The following is a 26,254-nucleotide window of genomic DNA, read 5'->3' on the forward strand; positions in this document are numbered from 1 at the left end:
ATACCTGTTTCCAAGGTTGTTCGAGCTGTCGGCACTACCCAGACAGCAGGAAGGATGTAAGGGAAAATGCATGGCAAGTGGGTTCAATTTTGAGGAGATGACCCAGAGGACACTGCTTCAGCTCTCATTCCATTGGCTCAGATGCAGCCTCATGGGCACATCTAGTTGCAAGGGAGTCTGGGAAATGCAGAGTTTTGTTGGGCCATCAAGTGCTTCTCTGAAACTCAGGTCTTCTATTACTAAAGGGAAAAGCAAGAGAGTGGACACTGGGGACAAGCAGCTGCCTCTGTCACAGTCGGTTTCTAGTCTGGTCACCAGTGTGGTTCCATTACTGAGGCAATGGAAACATTAAGTACCAAGTCTTAAACGTTCTACTTCTAAACAGTGGGCTGAACACCAGAAACCTTAAAAATAATAAGCAAATAAAACTAAAACAATCGGAGGATCAATTTTGTGGACTTCTAGGACCCTTAGACCACTTCACTGGCAAAAATCTGTGGTCAGACCTGCATCAGGCTAGTTGGTTGGGTGGCCAGTTAACAAACGTACAGTCAGTAGGGAGAATTTGTTTATAACTAGTTGCCAAATATTATATTTGTTTCCTGGCTTGGATGAGTGATGTATCAGTATAAATGTTCATGTTATGACTTGGGGATTTGTTTAGAAATTATCAAATAAAATTGCTGGAAGAGATTCTGTCCAGTTCCACATTGTAACGGATGAGGAAACTGAAGCTCAGAGTAGTTAAATGACTTCTCCCAAAGTAACAGAGCCGGCTAATGGAGAAGTATTTTGTGGAAGTGTTATATCTGCAGTGCTGATGGAGTGAGTGAAGGAATGAATGAAAGACTGTTTGAATAGTAAATAAATATGAAAGTTAAAGCAAGAAGTCACTGAGGAGACTGTAAGTAAACAAAAACATTGTCACTGACAGGTAAACAGACAGATGGCAGATTTAAAAGTTCACATGGCAGTCATACTTAAATTTTATGAGATTTAAGCTTTAAATGGGCCACCCTGAACTAGACATTTATATTTAATTTTCCCTGGGAACTGTTTTGACTTTGCCTATAAACACATCATGATGACAGCATGCAGGTTCCCTCTTCTGAAGCTCTGCTTATGCCAGAATTCAATCAGGTTAGGTCAGATACCTTGAAAACCAGGAGCAGAGTCTTCAAAAGAAACCTAGCACCACTCTTTGAAAATGTATTTTTCCTATTATTAAGACAGGGCACTGTCTTGCTGTGCTGTTTTTTTCCTGTACCTCGACAGTGTTTCATGAGTCACCTTTGCTCAGCCTGACAGCGGAACGGTTCAGAAGGTCACAGCCTTCTTCCTGGCTCTGAAAACCTGCACATTCCTGGAACGAGGGCCATTGTTTCATGGGAGGAAAGCTAATTAGGTTAAGAGATACATTAATGAGCTCTGCCGTCCTCTATAGGCAGTAAATAAAGAAGAAGAAAAAGGATAACAAGGAAAAGGAAGCCAAAACACATAATGAAAGCCTTAGAAAGTTGAGGTTTCACACAAAAAACTATCTGAAGAAAACTGGAAAGAAAAATTAATTTGCTTCTTCAGTCCTTAGAACACTGATTCCCAACCTTGGTTTTATGACACTCCGGGATGTCCCCAATTATCTCAATGACTGTCACGAAATGTTCCAAAGAATTCTCAAAATGAAATTAGTTTCATTTCATTTAAAAGTAGATGGCCAGTCACTCTTTCAAGAGTAAGGGAATCAAATGAGCGGCTGCCACCAGCTCAAAAGGTTTCCAAGCACCAGGTTAGGGATGATGAAAGCTGCACAGCCATTTTGGAATGGATATTTTTAATACTTCTCTAGACATTTTTATCCCCCAATCCCCTTGAGATTTCTTTGTAAAAAAATAGAATAATAATAATAATGACGATGACGTTGTTGAGATGTTTCCTTTGTGAATCGACCACGGTGAGGTGAGGCTGTGGAAAACGTTAGCAAGAAGAGGTTGAGAATCAGATGGTCTTGCCTTGGAAAATGGCTTGGTCACTTAACAGTGGAAGGATCTTAGTTTCTTCTTCTATACAATGGGGATAACAGTAAGTACTGACTTCCGAGGAGTGTCCTGGCATGAAATGAGATAATGTGTGTAGAACATGCAGCAGAGTGGCTGCCTCACAGTATCTACAGGAATGGAGATGCCTTTCCTTCTACCGTCTGACTTTTGAGATATAAGAGCAAGCTGATGTAAATCTCCCTGGTGGTGGTGATGGTGGTGGCCCTGTGTGACGCTTCTGACCCAAGTGTGGGGGAAGGAGCGTGTCTGCCACCCTTGGAGACAAGCAGAGCGCCCATCTTGCTTTCTCCAAGGAAATGCACCTCACCCAAGAGCCTGGGGCAGGAGAGGCACAAGCCTGGCTGAGCTGTTTTCTGCTCATTTCCCATTAGCACACCTGGGATAGCTGCCTCCCCATGCCTGGAGATATTTCCACCACACTGCAAAAAAAGTGGAGAAAAGTACGTGAAGCCAGCAATCTGCAAGTACATACTGAGATTGAGGCAGCAACAGAGGAAGGGGGAGAAGTGTTTTCTCTCGAGCAGGAGATTCTTAGAACGTGAGAGCAGCGAAAGGGACCTTTGAGGTCAATGTTATCAACTCCCTCCCTTAAGGAACAAGGAAACTGAGGCCAGGAGAGATGGGGTGGCGTCCCCCAAACCACACAGCAGGTTAGGGACCATGCTTTGCTATCAACCACACTGCTTCTCCTCTGTCTTGTGGCATGTGCAAGACTCAGAGTTAGGGGAAAAATTGAATTTTAACAGGTGTCCCTACTTTGATTTTCACTGAGATAGACAAGTCTCAAATATCATCCCAATTTTCAAATGGAGAAATTGAGTTCTAGGTGGGTAAAGTCTTCTGTCTAAAGACACAGAACTTTTAATAATGGATTTTGTTTTCAGGTGAGCCTTGCAATCACAGTGAGTGAAGGGCTGTAATGAGATATGAGTGTATAGAAAAATCATAAATACAAGTCAAGAGTTAAAAAAAAAAAAAGAGTTAAGTCATGACTGAGCAGTGAGATACATATGTAAGAAGGTAAGCTGAACACAGACCCATCTGTAATGGAAAAGAATGCACAGAAACAGGGCTTGGAAAAAGAAAGTGCACACGTGCACCTTAAAAATGTGTTTTGCCAAATCAGGGTCTGTTGAATAGTAAGAGAAATAACGCTCCCACTGCAAGTTTACACACTAGGCAGCACTCTTAAGGGTTTCCCCTCCCAGATGTTGTTTCCGTATCAGACAAGAGGCCGTGCTGGTGGTGGAGTTCTCGCTGTGTTCAGCGCAAATACAGTGGTGTGGGCAAAACAAACAACAGGATAGCAGAGGAGAATGCAAACAAACAGCGCTGGCTGCACATTTCGGAGTAAAATGCCCCAGGTATGGAAGTGCCTGGGAGGTTAAAAGGTCACCTGTCAGCCACATTTGTCCACTCCCCTTAAAAGGGTAATTATGACAGGTATTGGAGTAAATTTGCTTTCCAAGGAAGAAGTTGTTTGTTATTTTGCCGCAAGAAATTTTCATGAATATCAACAAGCAGAAAATAAACTCCTTGAAATATATATTTAAAAACCAGGAAGGCAGACCCTACAAATACAGCAACAACACTAGTATATCTGTCAAAATAGATGTTTTAGCTATTTCATCCTGATATTCTAAAAGAATGAGAATAAAGTGCATGTCAAGGTAGAGCAAGATGAAAAAATCTGTGGTAAAAAGCACAAATTGGATGTGAACACTTACTATCAACCATGCCTACTTTCTAATGTTCCATTAACTTGCAGGTAAAATGAAGATATACAGATTATTTTGAATATTAAATTAGAAAACTGTATTCATTTCTTACTCTAGTGTCTGTCATATAGGAAGCACTCTATAACCATTAGCTGTTTTATATTATCTTTAATAAAGATGCTTTAAATTGGGGGTACATAACACATCACTATTTTGAAGTAGATTACCTAATCATAAATATTTTCCAAATCAAATGTCTATTTAATAATGAAAAAGTAGGCATTACATTAGATATACACTTTAACTTACTTAATGTATATTCTACGTTAATCAAGATGTAGCCGAGCAATTCGAATTGTTAAAACTAAATATTTGATGAAATTCAACATCTTACCAGGCCACAGTCCCCAGTGTGACCCCACAATATTATCCTTGGGTATCCATGAGGAGCCTCCTGAAAATCTAGCAGCTTGATTATCTTGCAACTTGTGTGTTAAGGAGATATTAAGAATTGGCAATGAAAGGAAGTACTCAGATTTATACTTTGAAACTTGTAAACACAGGGAAGTTAAAAAAATTTTTTTTCTTACTTAATTTACCCCTCAACACTCCAAGTTGTATTTGATTTTTTAGCAGTATCTTAAGGAGTAACAAAGCAATGTCCCTGGATTGTATTTAGAGCCAATTCACAATTCATGACATGGCCTAGTTATGAGAATCCTTATTACGTGCCAAGGGCTAGCCTATAAAGGTAAGTAAAAGCGCTCTCTGCTCTCAAAGACTAGAAACAGGGTGGAAATCAAGAGAAGAAAACAAAATTACATTTCTTCCTCTTTTCTCTTAAAAAGATCATATACTCACAAGTAGATTATAGATTATATCTGCTGTAACAATCCATATTCCTAGCACTAAATGGTTTATGTATTCTATTAACTGCTTTAACTGCATTTATAAAAGAAAGCAAACTTGGGTTTAAAATGTAGCTTTCCAGTTTACTAGCTGTGGCTCTGAGCAAGCTCTCTAACTTCCTTGAATCTGTATAACGGAGTTTGTAACATTGGAGGCTGGCGAGGCTCTGAAGTGCATGGAGCACCTTGGGTTGCATGGGACACAAAATAGGTGTTCAATAAATGGTGATAATATTATTTATAGTTTTAGTCTCTGTCTTCATAGTTCCGAGACTCGTCTAATTTTAATTACAAAGCATTTAGACAATATTTCAGGTAACTTTTGGTCATAAAATCTGTCCACGGAGAATTTTCCCAATGCTTTTTATGTTGACACTTTATGTTTTTTACTCATGTAAACGCACAAAGGGACATAGGTAACATATATTTTATAAAACCTAAAAAACATGCGGACCAACCATTCGAGTTAGAGGATTAAAACATCACAATTATTATTAAATCTTTTCTGAGAGCTCTCAATATTAAGATGACCTAGATGGGTGGGATGGGGGAGGGTGGGAGGGAGGTCCAAGAGGGAGGGGATATATGTATACATATACCTGATTCACTTCACTGTACAGCAGAAACTAGCACAACATTGTAAAGCAACTATGCTCCAATAAAAAAAAAAAGATAGGTATTAACACTTACTATAAATTTTTAACTTATTACTACATTCTTATTTCTCAGTATTACAGATGATGGTTTTAATATAGTATTTGTGAGAATGGTAAAGGAAGTGGTAGCGAGGGTAGAAAACCTGGGTGTAGAGTAGAGGAATTATGGGAGACGCTGTTGCTTATCTACAAGATTAACATTTAAACATGCCCGGAACACCGTTTAGCAGGAATTTAGGATGAATCCTACTGTCTATGTGGGAACCATTTTTGCTCTACAGTTTCATAAAAATATAAAAAATTGCATTTTATTAGCACTTTGTAAATTTAAGTACACCAGGGAAAATTGTCTTATTTAGCATTACTTAGTCACCTGAAAGGCACAATGTTAGAAACTAATATTTTTACAGAAGACTGGCATTAATGATCAGCTATACTTCCCTGAAGAGCTTAATAATCTTTGATGAATAAAAAAAATTTCTCTTCTGAAGAGGAAATAAGAAAACATTTTAGAAGATAAACAGCAGTTGACAGAGGGCTCTTTCCCTCTCTAGTAACCCGAAATGACCGTCATAATCGCTGATTAATATCTATACAAGTATCTGTCACAGAAGAGTTCCAGGTATGATGCAGATTTGCTATGTTCAAAGAAAACAAAAATTTCCTGCCAGTGGTACACAAACCAGGTTTCTCATATAAGGTTGACAAACGCTGAAGTAAAAAAAAACGCTGTGGGGAAGGGAAGGATTGGGAGTTTGGGATTAGCAGTTGCAAGCTAGTATATATAGAATGGATAAACAACAAGGTCCTGCTCTATAGCACAGGGAACAATATTCAATAGCCTGTGATAAGCCATAATGGAAAAGAATATGAAAAATTATGTATATGTATAACTGAATCACTTTGCTCTACAACAGAAATTAACACATTGGAAATCAACTACACCTGAATAAAAAATTTTTTTAAATGCCAAAGTAAAGAACGTGAACTTTGGAAAGGAGGCTTATATCTTATTTAGTTTTAATGTTAAACAATGGAGAGAAACATTCGTTTTGAGTATAATATAATGCACATGTTTCCTGTTTGGTTACCTGTTGTGGTCACTAATTAAAATTTTTTTATATCTTACAAAAGTTCTCTGGCTGACTTCCTTTAAAACTTTCCCGGAAAGGTCTTTCGGTTTTGTTTTTGGTTTTTGTTATGTTCTGTTTTTTACGATTCCAGTACTCTTACAGATAGCCGTAATGTACTCTTTCTTAAACCATAAGCTTAGGAACAATAAAATCCATGTATTCTGTCCAGTCGCGGAGGTGATAGTATCCTGTACCTGGGCAGCAGTAATAATCAGATGTCCAAATCGTGTGTTGGGAGTAATATAATCAAAAGTGACTCCCTGTGGAAATCGGTGCTCTCTGAAGGGGTAACGGAGCTTTGCAGCGATGGGGCACTATTTGCGTTCTTATCTTAAGCATTAGTCATTTTATTATTTTCATAAGGTGTTGTAGCTATAGAAGATGTTGTTAAAGCCCTGAGTAATGGAGAGAGAAATTTTTTTTGCTTTCAGTTGTTCTTAGAAACCCTTCTTGCACTGCCCCTCCAGGCCATCGTCTTGCACCCCGACCTCCATCACACGGACGCAGACACACACATACACACACACTCTCTGTCTCTCCGTGTCTCTCTCTCTCTCCCTCTCTCTCTCTCTCTCTCTCTCTCTCTCTAGCACTGGTGCCTCCCTAGTCTGGCCTACGCTGCCTGGGGGGTTTTGGGGGCAGCTGTGATATCCTGAAGGATGTGTGAAATCGAAGACAAATATTTTTACTAGGAGTTTACAGCCTTAACAAAGTAAACTGCAAGCCCTCCAGGTGTCCTAGATGGTAGGAACAAAGGCCTGTGGTGTAGCAAAAAGAGACCTGGATTTTGAATTAGAAGGAGCTGCATTTCTATTCCTGCTCCAAGTTCATGGCCTGGGTGAACTTGGGCAATCACTTTCTCTCTCAGAGTCTAGGTTTCACCATGAATCAAATGGGGGAGCAGACTGGATTATCTCTAAAAGCCTTTATCCGGCTCTAGGAGTCTATGATTCTAACGTTTACATTACCTTTTATATTTTATTAGTTACTTTCCCATGATTAAAAAAAATCTTAAATGCCTAGAAACCAAAGAATGAAATTACATTTCTGTCGTAATTGCGTTGGGTGATTTTCTTCCTCCTTATATTTAAAAATTAAACATTGCCTTTAAAAACAAACAAAAATAAGACAGAAGTTGCCTTTATATATCTCTTTTCAAGAAGCCGAAAGATGGTGGTGGTATTTTGGTGCTGCTTCAGAGCAAAGGAATTCTTATTTCCTTATTACTCTAAGATAATTTATTTTTCAAATATTCAAAAAAAGTCATCTTAAACCATAGAGGTTTTATATATGAATCATTATTAATTATGAAATTTTGTATCATGCACTTTAGTTTACAAAACCTGCAGTTTACATGCAGGATCACACTGCCTCACCTAGCACTGACCCCACTCTATCAGAAAGACGAGGGAGGTACTAACCTCTCCAGCTGACTCGCGGGGAAGTAAGGCTCAGAGAGGTTGTGACCCGGCTGAGGCTGCAGAGACCCCCAGAGCCAGGACCTGAAGCTGATACCTCCTAGTGAGAGGTCTCAGGTAAATGTTCATGTGATGAATCTAAAATTATTTACTATATACATCAAGTGACATTTCATCTGGATCAGGTCAAGAAGTTTATTTCATTTCTAGTTTGAAGCTTAGATTCCTTGAATCTATAAAATGGCTCAACAACTGGCCAGGGTTCACGTTGAAAGACTGACAGAGAAATTCAAAGATTGGGAATGTCCTTTGATGAAGAGTATAGAATCCAAGAAATAATTCATAGGGAAAAGAAGGAAAAAGAATAAAGCACATTTCTTCAGAATTTTGGAGCCGTTATCTCCTGATTGAAGAATCTGGGTGCTGGGCATGATGGGGGAATGAACTTGGATGTTATTGCTGTGCAGGCCTGGGTTGAAATCCTGGCTCTGCCTCTTCCCGACTTTTACACATTTGGCGATTCATCCCTCGGAGGCTCTGTTAAGTCATATAATAAAGTGGAACTAGTATGAATATTTAACTAGCAAGCTTGTTTGTAAGGATTAGAAATAATTATATAAAGCACCTGTTGTATAGTGCTTCACAAAATAAGTATTTCATAAACCGTGGCTACTGTTATTAGGGTTCATTTCCTTTCAAATTGTTGTTGGGTCTATTTTATGATACATTATACTATTTGATGTAAGAAATCTAATGTAAGTATGGAGGGGTTCTATCAAGGGGAGGACAGTTGAACTAGATAATCTACGAGACCCCTTGCAACTCTGAGTTCCTGTTACTATAATTTATATTTTCCAAGGTGTCCTACCTATTAGAGATCCTGATTATGGTAGTGAAATAGATACTATTGTCTTCATACATGGGATCTCTTATCTGAATATATATATACATGCTGCGAACATTTTTCAAAATGGAACCTGCCCACATGCATAAAGAAAAATGCTGTTCACCTAAAAGAGTGTCAGAAGGGGATCCACACTGATACCAGTGGTTAATACTAGTAATAATAGCAACAATCATTTCTAAAGCATCTACTGTATTTCAGGCATTGTAAGTCACCATGTGGAAACGTGGCTGTATCCTCAGGAAACTGGAGTTCATAGCCTGCGCTGGTGCCAGGGATGGGTGAGGTATATACTGTGCACTCTTGTCTGTGCAGCTGAAATGCCCGTGAAAGCCTGCAAAACTTTTCTAAGCGGCAAGAATTTCATGGAAAATATGTTGCGATTGGCATCATAGGACCAGACTCTATCTTTCATCAGATCTGGGTGACTTTGTACAAGTCATAATCTTTCTAGGCTTCAGTTTCCTCAACTATTAAGGAAAAAAAAAAAAAGCTGAAATAATCTCCTTCCAAGTCTAGCATTCTGTGCTTGGATGTGATATTCAGTTAGTTTTTACAATTTGCCTGAACTCTTTGTGCTCTTGCAAGTGTACATAGTCCTACAGGTGTATGTCATTCATTAATTCTTTTTCTTTTTGCCTCCTTAAACAACATTAATATCTATTGTTTAGCCTGAACAAGCTGGAACATGAGTATCTGAATTGATTCACATATGTTTCCTAATTAAGTTTTAATTATTAAAATTTAGTTGCAGATTGCGTCCATCTTCTGATGTTTAAATAGTATTAGAAAATGAAAGCTTTCTACCAAAGAGTGACACTGGAACAAGTTTTCTTTTTGTCAGCTGTGCATTACTTTATTATCACACACATTAATTTGTTATTATCCTATTAACCAACATTGTAGTTTTCGCAAGTTTCAGAGTGAACAGACCCACAGGAATGTCAGAGTGAAGTGAGTGTCACGAGATCCAATTACTATATACTTAAGATGTCTACATGAGAATTTGAACTCTTGACTCAGTCCTTTTCCTTCTCCCTAAATGGCTCCTAAGGAGAGTGACATATTAAGGAAAAATCCAGATATTAGATTGATACAGAAAAGGTGGAAAAAACATATCATGCATGGGGGTAAAAAAAAAAAAAAGTCTCTACAAATGTGTCAGACATAAAAGAAAGTGAAGGAAAGTTAAAAATTACCATAGGGCAGGCAGGACACCTGCTAAAGAACCTGCTGCTGCCACTCACAGCTGGAAAGAAAAATGAAAGAGATGCAAACAACTGTCCTGGAAGCATGAAATCATTCTTTTGTCTTTTTTTTTCTTATGAACAATTACAGTATGCAAAACTTAAGGGGGGATCCAAAGTATTGGGATGAAAATTTCAGCAGGCTCTGCATATAAATAGCAGAGGCATGGAAGTGTGCCTCTTTGAAAGCAGGCCGTGATTGGGAGCTCCCAGTGCATTGAAGAGAGTGGTAATTAATGCATAGTGAATGACTTTGAATGAAGGATGAATAGGGGGCATAACAATGGGTAGGTTTTCTCTTTCTTTCCTTTTTCTTCTTTTTCTTTCTTTTCTTCTTCTTTTCTTTTCTTTTTTTTTCTTTTTCCTCCTTTTTTTTTTTTTAGGTTAAAGCATTGAAGAAAGAAAGCTGTTAAAAGATGGCTACTGTGAGGCTACAACTTCAATGTCTGTCTTGTGTGGCTTTCCTTTCGAGGCTGTGGTGGGAGTTTGTTTTGTATTGCTCTCCAATCACAGTGCAGTTAATTTGCACCAATTTCATTTTTGTGCGTGCTCCTCAATGTTTTCCTTTCTGCTGGATTTTTAAAAAAATATTATTTTGGCAGGGCTTGGTCCTTTGATGATCCTTTTGAGCAAATGGTTTGCCCAAAGTTCAGATGGCGCTGGCTCCGTCTTCTTTTTCATTTACAACATCAAGAGGATTACAGAGAATAACTTTGTTGCCCAACATCAATGATATATCTTCAGGCTACTAGAAAGGTAGTTCTCAGAAAGTGTGTCTTCTAATAGTTTAGAACCTCCACAGGCTTCAGATAAAACAAGTATTAAATACAGAAAGCTCACAAGGATACCAAGGAAGGTTAAACTCACGCAACCTCCTTCATCTCAAACACCTGAAATACATCGGGTTTTTTTTTTTTTTTTGACTGTCGAAGTGTGATCATGGTGAAGACAGCAGTAAGATCTTATATAACAGAAGACAGAAAAAGGCAGAGAAGGAGTCACGTGGAGATGTACACACATATTAGCGAGAGAACACGAAAACAATCTTGTCACAGAGCAGGTAATTTATAATGGGTCCAAAGCCAAATATATGTGTCGATTCAAAAGAAGATGGTATAAACAGGGTGCTCACAAGGTGATTTCTCTCTTAGTGAAAACTTCTGACATAACCCAAAATTTGGTTTTAGGGAAATTTTCAGAATTCTCACAGTTTTAACTGTTACGGGTGTGCAGAGGAATTCCCAAATAGGGCAGACAACTTGAACCTCTCCCCGGGTTCCAGTCATCATTTCAGCTGTGGCTGGACATTCGAATGCGGATGACTCCCTAGCTCTTTCAAAACCTGTCCTTTCCTCTGCCCCTTCCAGGGGAACTAGCTTCTCTCATCTTCTGTTTGCAAACTCTGTGCACAGCTCTAAGGGTCCGTGGGAGGGACCGGTATCATGGTTGTGGTAACTAAACATCCCAGAATTTGACCAGAGTCTTGACGTCAGGCAATTGTGTTCTTTTTAATGGAGTCAGATTTATTGACTGCATAACTAAATGTGATTTTGACTTTACATATTCATGTGGCTCCTCATATAAATATTCAAACCCAGAACAATTTCTTGGTGAGATTATAAAGGATTTTTGACTGGCTTTAAAAATTACTACATATTTCAAGTGCCACTAAAAGCTTTTCCCTGACTTGTCACATTACCTGAAATTCCACAATGGAAAATACATTCCTTTCGGGTTGGGGTCCTCAAAGCCCCCATATTAAAGCAACAATCCCTGAGTTGGGAATTTCTGGCACCTGGGGATGTGACAGTATCTGAGAGAAAATTATTGGGGAACGGGAGATGCAAAGGAGCCAGAGAAATTCTGGAACATCACTTGGCGCCTTCTCCTCATTTCATTTGAGGAGAAATGAAGTGGCATCCTTCCCACTTCATTTCCACTGTTGTCTCCTTAAAACGATCAACTGACATGCTTACCCTCAACTATTTCAGTGTCTCTAAACAGTTCCCAGAATGCTTTGTCATCCTCCAATTTACCCTCATGCTGCCACCAATACAGTCTTAACAGGAGCATGGATTCGTTCACTACCCTACTCAGAGACCTTGGGCTTCCTTTGGTCTACCCAGGATGTTTCACCTCTAGCTGAGCATTCAAGGACCTCCATAGTCTCCAAAATCTGCCTTACAGGCCTCAGTTTATGCTGCTTCCCCTGCACTTCCACTGCACTAGAATATTCGATTGTCTGGACATGATTTTCTTACCCACCTTCATGCCTTTGTTCGTGCTATTTTTGTCACCAAATACCTTCTCTCCTGCCCTAACCTCCTAACCACCAATAAATGGATGTCAAATATCCTTCTAATTTAAACATTGTTTAAAACGGTGTTACCCAGCTTTGACAAGGTACAGGGGAACAGGCAGTTTCTGGCACTCTGGGGGAGGGGAGATGGTTATTGAGTTGGCCAAAAGATTCGTTCAGGTTTTTCCGTAAGATCTTATGGGAAAACCCAAACAAACTTTTTGGCCAGCCCAATATATACTTTTGGAGCAGAGTTTAGTCATCACTATCGAAAGCCTGGAACTTTTATACACTATGTGATACCACCAATATATTTCTAGGATTTTTCCCTACATATACGTGGCAAGAAGAACAGTACTGTATCCAGTAGCAGAAAATCTGCAACCATCTTAATGCCCCCAAATGGAGACTTAGTTCAATAAATAATACATCCGGAAATGGAATAGTCTTTAGGATTACAAGTAATTTTACAAACTTATATTTAATAATACAATATTTTTGATAAATGATTGAGTAACAATGGATTTTTAAATGGTATAGACAATATGATCATTTGCTATATGCATGTCTGATCTTCTGTCTGTCTATCTATCTACCTATGAAAGAAACTAGAAAGAAATACGTCTAACTGTACAAAGTATCAATCTCTGGGATTATGAATGGTACTTTTTTCTATTTGTAAAAATATGAACATGGCTATCAAGTTATGGAAGGACATGGAGGAACGTTAAATGTATATTGTTAAGTGAAAGAAGCCAGTCTGCAAAGGCTACATACTGTATGATTCCAGCCATTGGACATTCTGGAGAAGCCAAAGCTATTCAGTCAGTAAGAAGATCAGTGGTTGCCAGGGGCTTGGAAAAAGGGATGGAGGTATGAATAGGTGGAGCACAGGACATTTTTTAGGGATTGAAACCATTCTGTTTGACATTGAAATGATGGACAGGGCTTCCCTGGTGGCGCAGTGGTTGAGAGTCCGCCTGCCGATGCAAGGGACGCGGGTTCGTGCCCCGGTCCGGGAGGATCCCACATGCCGCGGAGCGGCTGGGCCCGTGAGCCATGGCCGCTGAGCCTGCGCGTCCGGAGCCTGTGCTCCGCAATGGGAGGGGCCACAACAGTGAGAGGCCCGCGTACCGCAAAAAGTAAAAAAAATTTTAAAAAATGATGGACAATCACACTATACAATTGTCAAAACCCACAGAACTGTACAACACAAAGAGAGAACCCTAATGTAAACTATGACCTTTAGCTAATAATAATAAAAAATCTATATTGGTTCATCAATGATAACAAATGTACTTACTGATGCAAGATGTTAATAATAGGGGAAACTGTATTGGGGGGAGGAAGGAGATATAACGGAACTCTCTGTACTATCTGTTCAATTTTCTGTAAAGCTAAAACTGCTCCAAAAAATAAATTCTTTAGTTAAAAAAAATGATATATTTTATTACAAAAAGAAAAGCATTCTCAAAATAATTCCTAATGTTCCTCAGAGCTCAACTGAAGTGCCCACTCCTCCTTGAGTTTTCTCTTATTTTTAGGCCATGTGCTGTCTCCATAGCTGATGCCTCTTAAGGCTCCAATAGCCCGTGCATGGGCCACTGCAGTATTGGGAAAGGAACTATGCCCTTATGCCGAGCACAATGTCTGCCATATGAAGACTGCCCGGAGACTGGTAGGCACAGGTGCAGACACACACAGGAACATGCAGAGGAAGGCAAAACTGATAAAAAGTATCTAACAAAATAAATATGCAATGCACCTTACACACGTTGACTTATTAAGTTTTGAAAATATTATTAACTCAGCCTTGGAAAGAGCTACTACTCTACTTGTGTAGGTTTAACAGTGATTTAGGCCATTTGAGGGGAAAAAAGTACTCCCATAATTGATCTTTCTCACAGTGTCTCTAGTAGGTGCTATCAGTTGAAAATGTTAGTGCTTTAAGCTTAGATAACCACCAATATCTTACCAAATATACGGTTCTTTTTTATTAGCATGATCTTGCTGTAACCATCACGAATAGTTTTTTCCTCCCAGTTTTCCCATACATGTATAATCTGGTGCTTTCAACATGCATAAAAGTACTAAAAAAATTCATTTAACCTCTTAGAATGCTTTGAAATGTTGTCATGTAAGAGACGAAAAAGTTTCATCTTTTTTTTTTTTTTTTTTTTGGACGTGCCATGTGGCATGTGGGATTTTAGTTCCCTGACCAGGGATCGAACCATGCCACCTGCAGTGGAAGTGTGGAGTCCAAACCACTGGATTGCCAGGGATTTCCCCAAAAGTCTCATCTTTGTTCTTTGTTTACTCTTTGGATTCCAATGGCATTTTGTAAATACAGTTTGACCAACCCACGTCACTTCTAGAATTTATACATGTAAAGCATCTAAATTTTACAAGAGGGAGTAGCAATAGAAAATAGAACAAAGTAAATAACTTTCTGTTGTGCTTTTTAAAAAAGAATGTGTAGGGAACTTCCCTGGTGGTCCAGAGGTTAAGACTTTGCCTTCTAATGCAGGGGTTGAGGGTTCGATCCCTGGTCAGGGAGCTCAGATCCCACATGCCTCAGGACTAAGAAACCAAAACATAAAGAAAAGAAGCAATATTGTAACAAATTCAATAAACACTTTAAAAAAGAAAATGGTCCACATTAAAAAAAAAACCTTTAAAAAAAAAAAGAATGTATGATATATACCATGGTCCTTAAGTAACCCATTTCCTTTCAAGAAGAAAAAAATTGTATTATTAAATACATTACTTCTTTGGTTTTTTCCATCACAATTAATGTACATAATCAAACATACAGGATATAGTGTTGACTGCAAAGATGATCCAGCATTTTGGACTCTTTCCATTATTTTGCTTCTAGTGGCACTTTAAGTCCCTGGTGTCTTAGCTCTACTGAGACCTGGCATTCCTTTGTGTTGCAAAGGCAATTTAATCCATTTTTACTGTCTGCAAACAGACTTTCAGACAAAACCTCAAATTCTTTGAATGTGCCCCAAGGAACATCCACCAAACCTATAATCCTCCACTCTCCTTTGGGGCCGTGGAGGGTGGTGACAGGAAAAGAGCTGGCCTCAATGAGGGAGCTTCATCTGTGTTTGTGATTTTGATTTCTGTTAACATTCTGCTCTGTGGCCATTTCAAAGTTGGAGCGATAACTATCCTCACATCTCCTGCATTCCTGCCCCAGCTGCTCCGAAGTCAAGCCACATGGAATGATCTGGAGAAGCATCGCAAGACCACGGAGGAGGCCAGCAGACACGCTTTCTCTCAAGGAGTCAGGGGGCCTGATTATAAACAGATGAGAGTTCAGCTTCTGGTTGTTGACGGTTTGAGTGAGCAGCCAAAAGCCAATGCCATGACAAGCATCCTCCGAAGTTCTACATGGTTATGGCCACCACCGGGCATTGAGAGGTGACACAAGTGCGCCAGGCCACACAGGCAAAGTTCGGACAAAGATGATTTAGGGAGGAGAGAGAAAAAAATGATCCTGGTTGTCCCTTTCTCTCTGGGAAATCACACTTAATGCTTGGGAAAATAGTACATACATTCTGAAGGTAGTCTTTTGAAAAAATGGAGACCAGTGGAGTAGAAGGAACCACAGGCAAACAACATTTAACAAGTGACTGCCCTGTGTCACACCAGTGATGTCATTTAACTCTCACAACCATCTGCATTATTATTCCATTTTATAGATGAAGGAACTGATGTTCAGAAAGATTAAGCAGCTTCCACATCCTATGTTCAAACTGCTCCTGTCTGATCCAGGATGACTGCTCTGAACTGCTACAGACTGACTTCTGCTGGAAGTTCGCAGGTACTTACCATGATAAACTCTAAGAGGTATTCCTCACCTCGCCAAAGATCTTGTACACCCTCCCCTTTTCTGTGGAATTTGTGATTAACTGTTAATTTTAAATGTAGGTAAAGTTTTTAAAGGATCTAAAATATAAACATTTAATATTTATAGCTGCAATCTAATCCTTGAGTTTGTGGGAACAGTCTTTGTAATGCATGTTTGAATTTATGCATTAAGAAATATATCCTGGGACAAACACGTCTCTATTTATGAAAAAACAGTATAGCAAAAGCATTGTTCAAATAATTCCTTTTAGTCCAACTGAATCTTCTGGTAGGCACGTTAAGCTCCTATTTGTCAATGCATAGGCTTGGTTGGCTACTATTAACTTTTTACTGTTGCCACATCTATCACGTGCATATTACCCAGAAAATCAGGAGAGTGAAAATCACCAAAAAGAAACGGGCTCATAATATCATGGAAAGAGCAGGGACTTCACGTCAGCTCTTTCAAGCTCTTGGTTTGAATCCTAGTTTCTCTGCTGCTGAATGTATAACCAGTTATGTATCTCTCCGAGCTTCACTCAGGCACATTGATAATGTGAAAATACAATGATGACACCTTTTACCTGCACTTTTTTTTTTTTTTTGCGGTATACGGGCCTCTCACTGTTGTGGCCTCTCCCGTTGCGGAGCACAGGCTCCGGACGCGCAGCCTCAGTGGCCATGGCCCATGGGCCCAGCTGCTCCGCGGAATGTGGGATCTTCCCGGACCGAGGCACGAACCTGTGTCCCCTGCATCGGCAGGCGGACTCTCAACCACTGCGCCACCAGGGAAGCCCTACCTACACTTTTATTAATTTATCAGTGGAGGGGTCATCCAAGTGAGTTTAAGCACTGGCACAAAAACATGTTTTTCACAATTCAGATATGGACACTTATGACTTTTAGCAGATGTGGTAATGCTGGTCTGAGCCAACACTTCACTTTTTGTGTGTCAGTCTCCACATCTCTAAAATAAGAAGTATGTGCGTTATAGGGATGCAGGGTTAAGAGACATAAGTATATACTATTGCTTTGCTATCATTCATAATTCAAGTTGGAGGAACTCATCTGTGCACCCTTAAAGATTCAGGTGGGTAGAAGTAACTAATGCCAGATTCTAACCTTTTGAAAATAATGAGGCTAGATCTATGTAAATAGTAGCACAACCATGAAATAGGCTGTCTAGTTAGTCATAAGCCCTATCATTTTATGTGTCTATCTGTAAAGCAATCATATTTTCCAATTCCTTTCTTCAAAGTTTAAGTTCTTTTGCATTTCACATCAGCCCCCTTCAGGAGATTTAAGTGTCTTTATTTTTGCATAGATTATAGACATGCATATAAACTTTCCTTAGGGCAGAAATATGTTATCGTAATTTTTAGAATTTTACTTCATATGTAGGAATAATAATCCTAACAGTTAATGAGTGCTTACTAAGTCCCAAGCATTGTCTTAACCACTCGATATAGACTACTTCAATTAATCTACAACTCCATTTTACAGATGGGGCAGATGAGGCAGGAGGAGGCTAAATAATGTGTCTTAGCTTTGCTACCCTAGGTCAAAGAACAACAAAGTGGTAGAGCTGAAGTTTGAACCCAATAAGTTTGAACCCAAGTCAGTACTTTTAGCCACTTCACTGTATAGTCTTCTTGGAAAGTATTCAATAAATATTGACAAATAAATGAATTGATGGATATGATAGTTGGTAGCTAGGACAAGGAGCCTGTTCCTTAAACTCCCCCTCCTATCTTCTTCTCCTTTTTAAAATTAAAAAAAATTTTATTTTGATTCTTTTCTCTCCTTTTTCTTTTTAATTAATTAATTAATTAATTTTTGGCTGCGCTGGGTCTTCGTTGTTGCCCGCGGGCTTTCTCTAGTTGCGGAGAGCGGGAGCTACTCTTCGTTGTGGTGTGCGGGCTTCTCATTGCAGTAGCTTCTCTTGTTGCAGAGCACGGGCTCTAGGCGCATGGGCTTCAGTAGTTGTGGCTCGCAGGCTCTAGAGCGCAGGCTCAGTAGTTGTGGCGTGTGGGCTTAGCTGCTCCATGACATGTGGGAATCTTCCCAGAGCAGGGCTCGGACGCGTGTCTCCTGCATTGGCAGGCAGATTCTTAACCACTGTGCCACCGGGGAAACCTGATTCTTTTCTCTTTTTGATGAGGCATTTTCCTTCAGGGAGGCAGGAAGGTGATAGGACAGCTAGATGTAAAGCACAGGGATCCCGCAGAAGCACTCACTGTGTGCCAGTGATGGGGAACAGGACTGTGCTCTCAATAGGGAGATGCCGGTTCCACTCCTCTGCTCTGCTCCTGCATTATTACTGATTTTCGAGGGAATAAACCAGGGGCTGGGGCAGGGGCCCCGTGACAGGAGATGGGGCTACATCTTGTCTTCAGTGATGTCGTTTAGTCTATTTGAAATTATAAGTAGTGTAAATATTTTTACATTAAAAAGCCTTTTAGGGATTCCCTGGTGGCACAGTGGTTGAGGGTCCGCCTGCCGATGCAGGGGACACGGGTTCGTGCCCCGGTCCAGGAGGATCCCACATGCCGTGGAGCGGCTGGGCCCGTGAGCCATGGCCTCTGAGCCTGCGCGTCCGGAGCCTGTGCTCCGCAACGGGAGAGGCCACAACAGTGAGAGGCCTGCGCACCGAAAAAAAAAAAAAAAAAAAAGCCTTTTATTGACAGCTTTCCATCTAGAACCAGACATTTTACCACTTTTTAATAAGAAAAAGCTTTCGTTCCCAAAGATTCCAAGAGACTCAACATTTAGAGTCCCCATTGCCCTTGTATTTTCAGTCAACCATTGTTTCCCTTAGTTCCTGGGTCTTGTATCATATCATAATTTATACTTAAGACTAAAAGACACAAAATGAAATTATGCTTGTCACACAATTGGAAGCAGAGGATCATTTAAAATGCCTGTGGTCTGTGCTTAACACAACTTCTTAAAAATACAAGTGACACCATGAACTGGTGTTTTTCATGTTTCTTCTCTAAATTATCTTGGAATATTTAGCCAATTCAACAAGAAAAGTTAGGCAGTTGCAGACCAGGTTACAAGTGGAAAGACATTTGTCAAGGCTGCTTTCACTGGCAATATACTTTAATGAGATGGCATTGAGAGAAAATGGTTAAAAGAACAAAGTCAGGTTTGTTGTGAGGCCATCAGTAACCCAAGAAGCTGCACCGCTCGGGGGCAGAGGCTGTGGAAAGGGTAATTGCAGGGAGTGCCAATCACACATACATGCTACACAGAAACAACTGGCCATTGATGGTCCACACCAGTGCAGGGGCACAGAGGCAGGGAGGATGGAAAACAGCAGATACTTCAGAATTTCTTTCCATTTGCCTTTCAATTGCATTATATATGTTCATCATTAGGAGAAAAACAAGAAAGAAAATAGTGACAGAAGCAGGGAAAACACAGGAAGGAAGACTACACAGCCAGAACTATGAAATTAAAAAGAAAAATATGTGAGTCCCATTTCAGTTGAGTTGCGTTCATGCAAGCCACAAAAAATGTTTGATTTGGTCTAGATAGTCTTACTGGAAATATCTGAAGGTCTGTGAGTTTAGGGAAGAAGATCTGTCATCCACAAAAATCTGGCAAAAAGTTATCCATGGATATGGATGAGGAATCCCTGGAGTGAGGGCTGGATCACAAATCTGCTCAAACTTTTATAGTGCCGGCTCTACAACTTAAGCCAGTACCTACAAGGTCATGGGAATTATGGACTCTTCTGTCATTGTCAGAGGTAGACTTTTCACTTCCTCCCAGAGACCTGGGAAGGACTGTGGTACAATTCAAAAGTCATATTGCATTACAAGAGAGATTAAGATGAAACACTGGAAGTTCAGGAGGTAAAAGACAGACAAGCGAGGTGAAGCAACCATCTTTCAGGTAGATGCTATTAGTATGCTTGATTCAAAGGAAGAGAAAATGGAGGGAGAAACTGAAGAAGTGCTTTCAGCAACGCTGGGACTGGAGTAATTAAGTGGCAACTGCTATTGAGGGAAAGCCTCCTCTATAACAAGCCACTGAGCAGGAAGAGTTGGAAGTTGTTCTAGTCGCAAGAATACTCCAGAAATAGGATAAAGTTGCAATACTTATTAGGGCTTTAAACGGAAATAACGAGGAATAATTTTGATGAGCACAATCATACATGATTGATTTTTTTAAACAAAATCCTCTGATCTTGATTACACACCTTGGTATATAAACCACCTTCCCTTTTTAGAAAGCTTAACCCCTCTGAATAAATTCAGCTCATGTTTCAAGTTAAGTTATAATGCCAGATTGAATTCAAATTAAACATAAAATAACGAATTTATGTTCTTGGTGCTCAGAGACTAGAGCATGATTTTGATTCTTGTTTCGCCGTCACTTGGCGTGGGGTCTTTCACCTAGGAGGTGATCAATAAACATGCTGATTTGCTTGATTTAATCGGTGCTTGTGATTCTTTTCAACACTGATTGTTGAAGGCGTGGATTCCACCGTTGACCTGGCTTGATAGTGATCTTTTGGTTTGCTATGTCCTATGGACATTCTTCATCTCTTCATTTTATTAATTCCACCTAGAATTTTACACTTTTCCTCCTCTTCCTTTCTTGTTTTTCTCTTGTGGAAACTGTCTTGTTTTTTAGTTCTTCTTGTACCTCTCTGACTGCCCTCCTTTTGGTTTCCTTTGCAGAGCCTCCCCCTCCTCTTCTAAAACCTTTAAATGCTGCTGTTATTTGGTGGCTCATATGCTCTGATGAGCTCCACATCCATATCTCCAGCCCACAGTGGTTTTCTGAGCTCCAAATGAACATATCCAACAGCCTACTAGAAATCATCACCTGAATGTCCCAGAGGTAATTCAAAATCAGGTATATCTATCTTTCCCCATGAAACCTCTTGTATTCCTATCTTGATGAAAAGCCTAACTTTTATCCAGTTGCCCAGGGCAGGAACTTAAAAATCGTTTTACATTTCTCCCTCCCTGCACCCTTGATATTCAATCACTAGACCTCCTAAATGTCCTCTTCATACCTACTACTTCTGCCAAAGTCCAGCCTCTCATCATTTCTTTCCTGAACTAGATCAGGGGTTGCCCTTTCAGATAGCTAAGCTTCTAATTTTCTTTCTCTAGTCCAGTCTCAAGTCTGCCTCCAAGATGATCTCACTAAATCAAAATTAGAGGCTTGACCAACAGAGAGGGCAATCTGCGTCTCTAAGAGGGGCATCCTAGGGCACCACGCCAATCCCAAACCAAGTTGCTCTGAGGACTTTTCAATTATGTGAGCCAATGACACACCCCAAACTTTGCTATCCACCCCTCCTCTGTTTAAACCAGTTTGAACTGGGTTTGCTGTCACTTGCAACCAAAACAGACTTAACTGACACATCATTGTGCATACAGAATAAAAATTAAGCTTTCTCTTTCTAAAGGCCAACCTTCTCCCCCTCCATTTACTCCCCACTCCAGTCCCCCCAGCCTAGCACAACCTCATACCTTGACAATGCAGACTGCTCCCCTCATTCAAAACCCCACTCTTCTTCAAGTCTCCTCTGTACCTCCTTCTTGGACTCTTTCATGATGAAATGGGCATTATTAAGATGTCTTGTGCTCAGTAGGACCACTTACAAAGGAATCCCAATCAATGGATGATACCATCCATGGAGTCAATTCCTAAATACCTTCAAGAGCATTTGAGTGAAAAGCATGGCCAGAATGAATTCAGGAGAAACTTCTAGCTGTCAGCAGACCCTCTGAACTCTTAGAACCTCAATGCCACCTTTCAAGAAAAAGATGGATGTAAAGAAGAAGGGAATGATGAGCATAAAAGTCAGGATGGAAGTTACCTCTGGTGGGAGGAGGGGAAATGTCTGAAAGGAACAATGCGAGGGAGCTTCCAAGACACTGAAGGTGCTCCGGGGCTTAACCAGGGGGATGCTTATTATTACTATTATTATTAAACATGAATATATGTTTTATACATTCTTCTACATGAATTATATATTTCATAATAACAAATAAAAACATAGCAAAGAAAAAGGTGTATGGAAAAGTGTTTTGAAGTGAGAAAACCCTTGATAAATATCTCATTAGGTCAAATAAAAAGAAACCTCAATGTCTCCACGTCTCGACAAGAAAGGATCCATGAGAGCGGGTAGGAGTAAGAAGTTCCTCATATAGTAAAGTCAGTGAATCGTGGCTTTAGAATATTACCATAGAATGCATTTTCTATGTAAAGTAACCCACTAAATTTTCCTAAACAATGAATGATTTCTCTTCATTTTCTGTCTTCTTCAAGCCATTGGTTGTATTCTTTTATTTGATTTCTACACCAACAATTTTAATAAAAATTTATTATAGAATGCAGTATTAAAATAGTTTTTTATGTACAGACAATACGTCTCCTTGATTTTCTCCTGGATTCACTTATTAGGAAGTGAATCAAGGAGAAAATAAGGAAGATAAAAATAAGGAAGATATTTGCAATCTTCCTTATGGGGAAAGGCAGAGTAGAAGGCAGGAGCTTGGATTAAACACCTATTCAGTGTGCCAGATCCTTCGTATGTATTATGTAATTTGGTCCTCACAGCATTATGACTCTGGTATGGGTAATATTGGTTGAGGGCAACCTCTTCTTGTCTTTTCAAGAACGCACACCAGACAGATTGGGCCTTGCAGAGTTTCTACAACTTAAAGAGGGAAAAGAGAGTAGTGGTTAAGAGCTTCATCCAAGGGTGGAATGATGGCTTTAATCCCAGCTCCACCCTTGACCAGCTGTGTGACCATGGGTAACTTGCTTAACCACCCTAAGCCTTGGTTTCATCATCCGTAAGATGAGAGCATTAATAGTACCTACATCAAGGGCTATTGTGCTGAGTAAATTAATATTTGAAATGTACTTAGAAGAAAGAACAGCACTTGTTAAGTGCTATGATGTTCATTAACAAAATTAATAACATGTTCCCCAAATATTATGTCTCTTCTTTGTGATAAAATAGCAATTCGCTCAGTCCAACCAGTATTTAAATACAAGATTTTCAGGTCAATTTTATAAAAATATCATCGAACTTGTCAAAACCTCTGAGTATCTGACTCTCTTTGCAAATCTCACCAGGACAACTGGCACAAGTCTAAGCCATTAGGGAAATTTTTTGAGTGCCAGTCATTGGCACTCCCTTTATTCTCCTCTAGAAATCTGAAATCTGAAACCCAAATATCCTCTAAAAGAGTCTAACTTGCATAGAGAGTTTTTGAGAAAAAAAAAGTATCCCCAAAAGTTATTTGAAGGATGTATCATCTACATGTATATATCAAGGATGTTGTATTGAAGATTTTGTAGCCATTTCCAGGCTCATCAGGAAAGACTTTGGTGTTCAACTAATGATGTCTTCCTTGAGCACAGGAGGGGCAGTGACAGGAAGCATGCTTATGACAGACCTGCACCCTCATCTATGGAAAAGGAAACAGAGACTAGAGAGAGGGAGTGACTTGTTCAATATCACATATGGGATAGGTCAAGGGTATGAACCTAGGACCAGAGGCAGAATGTGTGTGTGTTGGGGGTAATGGGTGAAGGTGGACTTAAAGATCACATGTAGATTTTGTCAACCATTTTCCCAATGTTAGGATTTTCCTGCAGGCCAGACTTTATGAAAAGGAAAACATAATTTGCGTCTTGACTTAGGGCTAACATACCTAGGAATCTGCAAACGAATTAAAACAAAACAGAATTAAAGGTAAACTCATACAAAAGGATCGTCTGGGATGACAGAGAAAGAGACCCAGAATTTCACCCCAGGAAGCTTCAGTGACAAGTATGGCAATGACTCACCCAAAATGCAAGACAAGAATGAAGAACGATGAGCAAGAAATGCTGGCCCAAATCTTGGCAACAAGAGCAGCTATGCATAACTTCAAACTTGTCATGGAGCTGCAGAGAACGAACTGGTCATGCAGGATTTGGTACCTGGTGATGCTTCTGCTAAGACGCTCTCCAAACACTGAGAAGCTGAATCAAGACACACATACACAAATTCATCACCCTCTGGTGAATCTCAAACAGTTTTGGAAATGGACAGATAGGTTTATGCCAATATTCAAATATTAACGACACTCTTATCTGATAATGATGTGTCACTTCATCTGGAAGAATTAGGGAAGACTTTCTGCTTGAGTTGCTGAAGTGCCACCACTTTTCAAAGGATATCAAGTATAAATAAGTTCTATTACTTACAACAAGATGCAGTCTTTGTTTAGCTACAAAGAAGCGGAGTGAATTTCTAATTTAAGTCAAATAGCTTACTGCAGAGGACATGGCAGACATTATTGTCTCCAAGTTGTCGTTAAACACTTTTATACTGGCTGTGGTGACACAGGAGAAAGCTTTCAGTAATAATTGGATGCTTTTGGTTTTTTGAATTCTATGGCGTTACTGCAGATGAATGTAAATACAGGCGTTTGGTAAGGATAGGTACGGTGGTAGTAGACAAAGGCTATATGGCCATAGTCCAAGGGGAAAAGTGTGCTACTTGATTTCAGGATCCCCTTTGACCCCCTTGTGTGCTCCTGGGAAGTTGTGAGTCAATCAGAATTTCTCACCAGCCATATGATGCCAAGGTGAGATCACAAACCTGTTAGTCAAAGGAGCAGGGTTTGTGGCCCGGCTCTGGTGCCATTAGCTGAGTGACCCTCTTGAGCTACTTGCCCTGGGCAAGTCATTCTTAGTCTCTCTACCAAGCCTCAGCTTCTTACCTGTAAATGAGGCTAGCATAATCTATTTCATCAGATCGTTTTGAGACCCAAATAAGAAAAATATAGGTAAAAATGCACGGTACAATGGGATGCATGGTATGTGTTTTGTAAAAATTCACTGAATGTGAATCTAAAGATGTTTTATTTCCATTTTGAACTTGGTGCCTTCTAATAAATACTAGAAGAGACCTCCCACTTGAATCCAGCTTCCATTATGACATATGTAATAAGCTCTTATAGATTTAAAAAATAGGAGCATGCATCTAAGGAAGAGGAAGGAGTGAGTGTAAATCTGGAAGGCTGGGAATAGGTTGGGCTGCCCCAGCCTGGCTTCCTGGGAGGTGAAGCCCTCGAGCTGTACTAGGCCTGGGCAGGAAAATGAAATCTGAACCGGACTGCCAGGAGGACCTCTGGAACCACATGGAAATAAGCAGTTTGAAAGAAAGGGGGAAGGGAAAAGAAGGATTCCTGTTTTCTATTTAACTACCGTGTACCAGGCACAGGGCCAGGCCCTCATACACTTCCACGTGCGTTCCTCATCACAGTTCAGAGAGGAGGTGCTATTGCCCCCAGTTGCCTGGGGCATAGACAGGCCAGTCACTCACAAGGCACCTAATACATGTCGGGGCTGGGATCTAAGCCCTGGTCTCTAAATCCCAAATCCCAGCTCCTTCTGTAGAATCAGCTGGTGGGGGGTGGGAGGGGATTAAGTCTAACAATACACACAAAACACAGATTTCAATGCCTAACAAACAGGAGTTGTTGAGGGAAATCTAGTCTCTCTTCCCCAGTACATAAATCTGTTTCGGAATGTTTGTGTATCTGAACTTAGTCACATACAGCAGGAGGGAAGCTGTTTTCCTACTTATCACCAAATATGATATTGTGTAATAGTACTTCAGTCAACTTTTGCAAAGTAGGAGGACCAAACTGGTACTGGCTAAAACGTGATGTGCTTGAATTTTAAAAACAGAAAAAAGAATCAGTTGTGATTCTATCAACTTATTGGTACAATGTGAGGGTCTTTACCCTTTCGAGTCATAACTATGACAGAAGAATCTTGGATATCCAGTCTTCCTGTCATAACAGCCCAACAGGTACTTAAACTCCCGGTGAGTCAGAAATGTGTGAGTTGAAATTCCCCTGAAATCTATGGTGAGAAAGTACTTATGTCAGCTCCTGCTAAGCTCCCACTAAGCACTCCATGATCGTAATTAATCAGGGAAGTTTGCTCACCGATGTGTCCTGCAGGTCAGTTAGGTTCTTGTGCAATGACCTGGGGAACAGCTCTTGACCCACAGCT

This window comes from Neophocaena asiaeorientalis, unplaced genomic scaffold (assembly GCF_003031525.2).
Source record: "Neophocaena asiaeorientalis asiaeorientalis breed wild unplaced genomic scaffold, Neophocaena_asiaeorientalis_V1.1 scaffold225, whole genome shotgun sequence".
Taxonomy (NCBI): domain Eukaryota; kingdom Metazoa; phylum Chordata; class Mammalia; order Artiodactyla; family Phocoenidae; genus Neophocaena; species Neophocaena asiaeorientalis.